Source organism: Macrotis lagotis, chromosome 1 (genome assembly GCF_037893015.1).
Source record: "Macrotis lagotis isolate mMagLag1 chromosome 1, bilby.v1.9.chrom.fasta, whole genome shotgun sequence".
Classification (NCBI taxonomy): Eukaryota; Metazoa; Chordata; class Mammalia; order Peramelemorphia; family Peramelidae; genus Macrotis; species Macrotis lagotis.
Window position 1 is genome coordinate 660,010,687 of NC_133658.1, and position 9,404 is coordinate 660,020,090.

A 9,404-nucleotide genomic window follows, 5' to 3' on the forward strand; every position below is an offset into this window, starting at 1 on the left:
GCTGAAATTAAATAAATCATACCTGACAGGAGGACTGCAGTGAAGGGAGTGCTACATTAATTTCAACCACTACTTTTCAGTCTTGTCTACCTCAACAAGCATCATAAATGACTTTTTTTAAAAAAAAGAGAGAACAATGAAACAATAAAAATTCAATGCTAACAGAATCCGTCAAGTGTAAAACAATAAAAAATTCAGAGCAAGGAAGGCAATTGCCTGCCATTGGTAAGGTACGGAGTGGGGAAATCAATATTTATTTCTCTGAGAGTGCCGACCCTGGCATGTGGTATTGATGTTTTCAAGAGGATGGAAAAGCTTTTCACAGCAAGACTTTTACTTTTTTTTCCAGCTAAAGGGTGATCTATGCATTAGCTAGATTATTATCTGATAGCAATGGCAGTTAAAAAGAATAGAAATGATTTTGATATTAACTGTGAAGCATCTGGGTTCTTAAGATTGCATAGAATCAGTTATTGTTCCATTATAGAAAATGATCAATCACAAGTCTGAGTATTTACTCTTAACAGGCAGAGTTAAATAGAACTTTCTTTTCCTTTGAGCTCAGAACAAAGAAAGGATCTTATCCCTACCCTGAGCCTAAGATGCTTGCTGATCACAGCATATCTTGTTGGCACCTTTAACAATTCTCTGTTTTCTTCTTTAGACTGGAGCCCTTGGAGACACATCTATGGATTAGAAAGACACTACTGTGGATGACTCTTAGTTTTTATTTAACTTTGATACAGCTGAAACCTTTTTAACTAATGCTAGCTTTCTGACCTTTGCCTTCAAGAAGAAGAAACAAAATGAAAATGACATGCATCTTGGACCAGTCCTTTGTCTTAGACCCTTGATCTGAAAATGAATGGTTGTCTGTATTTTTTACTTCTGTTTTTCAGTGTCCTATGTGACCTGACAATTAAATAGCTTCCATTTAATCCTATGAGTAATTTTAAGTTGAAAATAAGTGAATAAAAAACTTATTCTTTAGAAATCCAATTATGAAGATTTATGCAGTGATTATTAGAAATTGCAAGCATACATACTGAGTGCTATGCTTCTATTTTGAGATAAATAATTACATACATAGTCTTATTTGTTGAGGAGGGCTCATGCTTGTTTTATATTTTAAAGCATATTCTGAGAGCAAAGAGAATGTAAGGTTATTGTTATTAGAAATTTTGATTAGATGGGTATTTTGGCAAAAGAACAAGAGAAGATTTGGATTTGTGATTTCATAGTTGTAAGGATTTCCAAGTAAATATCAACATTGAATAAGACTAATATTACTCTATTATTTATAGGAATTTGCCTGGAGCACTATAGTTGCCTCTGACCACAAATCCAGTTTATGATAGAAGCAATACTTAGGCACAGTTCTTATTTTCTGTAAAGCCTGATCTCTCACAACTATGAAAGTTGACCTTCTAAATACATCAATACTAAACGCAGATATACACAGATAGTTAGAATAAAGAAAACGACAAGAAGAGGAAGCTCAAAAGGAGCGAGGCTAAGTAACATTCAACCTCAAAATGTCATACAAATAAAAATGACTTACAGAAAAATTTTTGTTGTAACTGCTTTTATTCTAATCACTAAGAAGGACAAATATATAAGAAAAGATCATTAGGATTTTCTAGTTATTTCTCTTTGGTGTGTATATTACTAATGGAGAATGTAGTTTATTGAGAAATTGGTAAAGTTATATGAAGGAGAACATTTTTTTCAATGAAATAGTATTCAGAAAAATAGAACTAATATTTCAGATTTAAGGAAACAAATAACAGTCTTGATGAATCCTTTTTAAATCAAATTTTAGAAATAATGTTCTCAGTTGTTCTGATGATTTCCTAAAACTTTCAAGTTTCATAAAGGGGAATAGCTCCTTAGATTGAGAGACTCTCTTTAAATTAAACTCAAAATGCTTCTGTAAATTAGCAATTTAGTATGGTTATATTTTATAACAAATTTGTTATTATCTTTCTATGGTCAGTGAAGTACTGTCTTAGTTAATAAGAAAGGCTGTTTTCTGCATGTCATATTCCATTGGATTATTTTACCAATTTAATGCACATTCTAAACAAAAGTAAGGAGGTTCTAAAGTTATTTAATATTTGTATGAATTTGAGCAAGTCTTTTCATCAGTCTTTGGCACCAACAAAGAGTCTATTATCAGAATCAGGATTTTCTTGGTGAAAATGACATTAAAGAACCATTGCCAAATTTTTTTTTTTCCATTAAAAACGAATGACCTTCATTTGGACCTTTCTAAAACGACTTGTCTATCTGTTTTATCTCCCCCATTAGGATATAGGTTCCTTTAGAATAATTTCCTTCCTTCATTCAATGACCTTAAGATCAGAAGTGTAGAAATTATTTGTTCAATCACTTAAAAATGGCAAAAATGAAGGAATTGAGAATCATATGAGATTTTTGTTTTCTCTGAGCTAAGTGGAACTATAATACTGGCACCTAAAACACATTTCACTGTTTCTATTTTGTAAATATAAACATTAAACAATAAATTAATATTTTTGTTCCAATTTGTCATAAAAAGGAAACATGTCCAAAATGTAAGTGCCAAATATCCAAATCTAATTTTATTGCAGCTAAAAGTAACCAAGGGGCAGCTAGGTGGTGCAGTGGACAGAGCACTGGCCTTGGAGTCAGGAGTACCTGGGATCAAATCTGACCTAAGACACTTAATAATCACCTAGCCGTGTGGCTTTGGGCAAGCCACTTAATCCCATTGCCTTGAAAAATCTAAAAAAATAATAAAAAAATAAAAGTAACCAAAAATGTTTCTGAAAGCAGATGTCTTATATCGCAAGCTGTTTTAGCTCAGGATGTGCAGCTTTTTAAAAATCACTTTACTAACTCTTGCTTTATTATCTCAGAGTCCACCAGAGAAAATTATCTACATGACTACATAAAATATTAGGAGGTAAAGTTTTATAACTTAGTTCTGTGAAATAGGGTCAATAATAGAGTGATTACCAAGGTAAGTTTCAAATTATGTCTTTCTAGTTTTAAATGAAAATCGAAGAGAGATAGCAACCATTATAAAAGGGTATAGGAAGCTGAATTATGAAACAATGTATCATATTGTTTTATATTATGTTGAGGTGCTTGTCTTAACAGAAAAAATACCTAGCAGGGAGAGGGGAACTTCCCTAGAAAATGATTGTATTTTATATTTATATCAAGAAAATAAAAAAGGCATGAATTATAGTAAAGTTGAAAAAGCTTTGATGCATTTTAAAGATGAATTTCACTATAAATGAGCAAACTCCAATAGCATTCCCAGAATACATTGTTATTTAAGCTCAATAAATTCCTTCAATTCTACTCCAAAATATATATAAAAAACAAAAATTTGCTTTTGGAATACATTTTTTTTAAAATATGTTTGCTAGATCAGCCTTCTCGTTGTGTTTTGAAAACAAATCACAGAAGCAGTTGGTATTTATGAGAGTACATTAAATAATGATCAATTAGAGTAGAAATGCCATTCTTTTAGTTACATAGAATTGTATAAATCATTGTATGGGCTGTAAGGTGGTACAGTAGATAGAACTCTAGACTTGCAATGAAGAAGACCCATCTTTGGAGCCTGCCAGAGAAATTTTCTGTTACCTTGGGCAAGTCTCTCAGCTTTAGTTTCTTCATATTTAAAATATGGATAACAATACCGCTTACTTTCCAGAAGTGTCATGAGGATAAAATGATGTAACATATGTAAGTATATGTTTACAAGTCTTAGAAAATATATAAATTATATATATATATATATATGTATGTGTGTGTGTATAATTATAATCACCACCCCCATAATCACTATCAAAATCATTATATTGTGATATGCTTTTAAACTATATCCATAATTGATTTTCCTCTATTGATCCTCTATGACCTAGTTTAATTCAAGCAAGCTAATGATAGAAAGTTGTTGTATTTTCTTTGTTTTTGAAGAGAACTAATGATATAACTGGGTGATATCTTGACGTGCATATGAATTGGATTCCAGTGAGACAGAACTATTCGAAGTCATCAGCATCTTTCTCTCTTCTTGAGTCAATAAAGTCCAGTGGCAAAGACAGAAGTCACAATGACTAGTGATGGTCTACAAAGCAGTAGAAGATACTGGCATCCTCTATTTGTGACTAAGCTCTAACTGTTCCACAATGCTTATTTCATCCTCCTCCATGGATGTTGGTACAGTTGTTTTTGTTTGCCCATTTCACCCGGGATCTTTAATATGCTTGGATTACACATCCCCCTTAGTTTCCTATGAGTTTGAAGCCTGTCTTTTACTGCCATCTTGATTTATTCTCTCTATAGTGGCTGCTGTACATGTTACAACTTCTTGGAAACATATGTTTGAATATGTAAATACATAAAGGAATTATGTCCTGACTTGTTTAGTTGATATGACAGTGTGACCCAGTCTGATCTAAAACTAATTGAAAGATCTGTTCTCATTCCAGCTTTTTCCAATAAACTAGAAAAGACCCAAGGGTTGGATAAGTTTCTAGGCAACACTATGTGGGTTTAGAACCATGAAATGATTAATGGGCTACATCTTCATTATATATTTAACTTTTCAATATGTGGAAAATTAGGCACGGAAAAGAACTTCTTTCTCAATCTATTAAAATGTAAAATTTATTCAGGATTAGTTTTAATTATTTTCTTAATTAGTTAATATATTCTATTTATTTATATGCCCATGAACAGAATAAGTTTGGCTAATATAAGAATTTAAGACGTGCTAATACTTCCATCACATATTGTTTATTCATTCAAAGAATAGCAAATTGTCAATATCAAACAGAAATGAAGTATTGGTATAGTATCTATATATCTTCCAAATTTCAATGAATAGCAATCTTACTGCTCTGACTCCTTCCATGGAAATCTAGTTGAAAATTAAAGAAGAAATTTGCCTCTCTAAAAAGACTGCTAAGAAAAGACAAGATTTTGAAACAAATATTGATAACTCACAAAAATGATAATTACAACTGTATTTTGCAACTGAATATGCATTAAGTGAGGATGTTTATATAGAATGCATCAAAAAATATTTTAACCTATTCCTGGTATATGTAGTTCTGTGTGACTGAAAGACCAAGAGAATATATGGGGATGCAAAACACCAATTTTCTTTAGTACTCTTTATTATAACTTGTTTTTTGTTTATTTATTTATTCATCTATTCATTAATTTATTCTTCCATTCATTTATTTATTTGTTTGTTTGCTTGTTTATTTGGTGAGAGAATGGGGTTAAGGTCACATAAGGTCACATAAGGTCACATAAGGTCACATAACTTCCAAGTGTCAGGTCATCTTGAATCTAGAGTCAGTGCTCTAAAATACTGTGCCACTTACCTATCTCATTTGGTGCCCTTTGTGACATTTTAAAATTAAAAGTGTACTTGCTTAAACTGAGGAGTTCTTTTTCCCATGCCAGACTGTTTTCATTTAAAATTTCATTAAAATTCATTAAAATTTAATTTAATTAAAATTTATAAAAATGTTTAAAAATTTCTAATTTTATTGCTCACAATACTTATTATATAGCCCTAAATTATAAAAAAATATGAATATATTTATGTAGAACTTCAAAATATGTGGTAACACAATAGTTCTAAGACATATATACTGCTGGCATTATCAGCTCCATTTTACATATGACAAAACTGAATCTTAAGCTGATTAAATCATATTTGCCCATGGGTACAAAATTTATGTTAAAAAGACGTTTCTAAACCAAGTTTTCCTGAAGTTCATATCTAATATTGTTTCTACTTTATTACATTGTCATGACTCCATCAAAATGTCTATTGGATATTACTATTGTACAGTAAATTGTTCAAAACTTCACAAGGATCCATTATCTCACTGGCATAAATGTTCCCTCCATCAGTGCATATTATGATTCATCATACTTTCTCATATTTTGAAATACTTGTGTTACAGTGGGTAAAAATATTGGACATGGAATCAGGAAGACCTGAGTTTTAAACCTACATAGTCACAGTTGATTACCCTGGTCAAGTGATTTGATCAATAAGTCTCATTTTCCCTATCTGTAAAATGAAGATAATGAAGTTCATTTCACACAACAATAGTTTTTGTGAGAATAAAAATGATATAACATATAATGCACTTAGTAAACCTTAAAGTGCTATATAATTGCTAATAATTATTGTTGTTATTTATATTTATTTAATAGAAGAGATACAAATTACTTTAGGCATTCACTTGGTTCTTTTAATATTCTGTGGGTACTAAAAGCTCTTGGGTAAGCTATTATCTCACTCTTGATATGACTCAGCCATATTCCTTTGAATAGCCTTGGTAATGACTTAAACCATTTCTATATCAAAATAATCACTGGAAACATTTTTTAGGCTACTTACATCCACAATATCCTGTAGTAGGCTGCATCTGTGATTCATGAGCACTTGTGATTCCTGTGATGACATGATGTTCATGATTCAATCTTATAATATTAGTGGGATGTTATGGGTAACAAGCAATAGAGTTATGACGAGAAAATAAGGAGTTTAAGATTGAGCTAAGAATTTTTCCAAGAGCAATTGCACTCTACTATGTCAAAATATTTTGGAAATGTCTTGTTTCCCAGAACTTAGGTCCAGCAATAAGGTTGCCTTGTACTGTGCCTAACAATACTCCTTTGTCCTCTGAATAATCTCATCCTCTGACAAAGTATATTGCTTTGACCAATATCAAGTATTCACTGAGGGGTTTATGATTTTAACTCACACTATTTTCCAGGGACCTGAGGGTCAACATTAATCACATCTTTTGACATCTCTTGTTTCTTGAAACCGCTAAGTGAACTGATCTGGGCACTGCATGTCCATTACTGCTTATTCTGTACCTCGCTCTGGGTTAATCAACTTGGAGACTGTTCCCAAAGATCACAGGAATGCTTGCATTGTCTATGTATAAACATGCTGTGGGAATAGCAGCTTGAGACCCCAAAATGTCCAGACCACTTGTGATTTATTTACCTTTCTCTCAGGATCATAAGCCCCACCCCCTTAGAAGGACTTCTGCTTGAAGGGGTTGTTGTCCTCACTGTGAAATTTTAACCTTCTGTTTGATCCCTGACTCTTTTGATTCTAATCATCTCTGTTCAGCTCCAGCTAATCATGGGTTAGTGTCTGGTTCCAGGGCAATCAACAACTTCTACCTCCAATTCAATTATGTTTCTGCATCAATGCTTCTCTCTACTGATTTCACAGTCATATTAACTGAAAGGGTATTTAACCAACAGGGTTATCAAAATTACGTCAATTTTCATTCCTCATCCATTTTAATTTTCTGGCATGAATAGTAAGACTATTACCTATGAGGAACTGAGAATATATTGATGAGATACTACAATGCTCTGGAGTTCAATGAAGTTATTATTCAAAGTCAGAAACATTTCTAGAAGTTCTCCAAAAGTTAGGTATCATTTTTTATTGGATTTTGGAAAGAATATAGTCCTTGACAAGGTAACTAAAACCTTTGAAGAAATTATGGTCCTATCTATTATGACTTCTATGATAGTGTTCCTCTATGGATTTTTGAAAGAAGTCATTTTAGTAGTGTTACCTTTATGATTTAATATCTATGAGAGATATCTTGTTCAAAGAGTCTTTAAAATTACCATTTACTTTGGGGTTAAATAATTTTACAAAATCAAAAAACAATATGAAAAATGGGGTTTTGTAATTGCTGCTCCTATCACTTAATTATGTTATTAAAGTAGTTAGTTGGAGCAGTAGGTAGAGACAGGCCGACACTAGTTCAAATACTGTCTTAGACACTTGACACTAGCTATCCTTGGGCTTGTCACTTAACCCTGATTGCCTTGCATCCAGGACCAGTCCAGTTGTCCTGTTTCGTATCTGGTCCCTGGACCCAGATAGTTCTAGATGAGAAAGTTAGATGGATGATGTAACAAGGCATCAATAGCATCACCTACCCTGATGTCATGGTCTTCAAGAATGAAGGATAAATAGAAGCATCATTTCTTACATTGGAAAGTTGTCTGAATAATCTCTTATAAGGCTAATAATTTATTGTTTTTTCCTTAGACCTTTGAGGTTGAGGAAGGAAAGCAGGGGAAGTAAGAGACTCTTTGGAATAAATTACCTCTTAGTTTAACTAGAATCATTGACCAGAATTCTGAGAAATCTACAATATGAATAACAAAGTTTTTAACCCTAGCAGAGATACTCTCCAAATGATTAATCCTTATTGTTGGCTGCCATGTTTGATAATCATGCACTAGAAATATGTGAATATTTTAATAAATAGTAACATGAGCCATAATGACTGACTAATTTGTTGTAATTGCTACTCCCAATCAGTTCAGCAAACTGGGTTTTCTTTTTGTTTTGTTTTATTTTGAATTTGTTCCTTTTCAAATATACTCTCAGGAACAAAGGTTTGCTATCATCTTGTGCTTTACATTTGTCTCTCCATTCAGCTTTTTCTCCCTTGAAAACCTTTCTATTTGCTTCCTTTAAAACCTGAACCACTCACCCCACAGCTCCCAAAACATGCTTTTTCATGATGATTTTGTTTCTGTACTACTCTGACACCATATTTATTGAAAGAACAGGAATATCAAATAAAGTCAAACCCAAAGAAATAACATTGTTCCTTGTTGATTTGCTGGATTTACTAATAGTCACAAATATAAATTAGGGATACTACTTCATCTTTCCCCCTTTAGAACTACGTGAGAGTAGGATTAATTCATTTCTGCCTTAAATTCCTCAATTCCATTCAGTGTAACTTTATACCATCTAGACAATGAACATAAACTTTGAATTAAATTCTATAATTTATTTCAAATGTAAAATAAAAAGTAAATGGTAAATATATGAATAAATGAATGAATAGACACCTGGATAAAATTTCAGGGGCAAATTAAAAAAAATTGTTGCTTGAAAATTAGCTATTTACAATTTCCTTTAACAAAAATGTGACTTGAGTCCACACTTCAAAAAAGCTGATACACTTACTATTTTATAGGAAAAAATAATATTAGCTTTCTTTTTATCTGCAAGTTAAACTTGTAACTCTGTTCTACTAAGAGTTCATTACTATGCTATTTATATCTATTATAGTCATAAGATTTCATTTCCAAATTATACTACTAAATGAATAGTGGTTAAGTTTCAGAAAATAGCAAAAGGCAAACTACATGAAGCAAGGCACTTGGTAAAATATTGGAGCAGTCTTCTCTTAAATTTCTTTTAATTTGTCAACCTCTCAGTGAGAAATATTTGATCAATTTTCCAAAATGCAATCAATGCACACTTGACTTTTCAAATGACACATGTAGAATTTTTCTAGAGCATAATTCAGAAA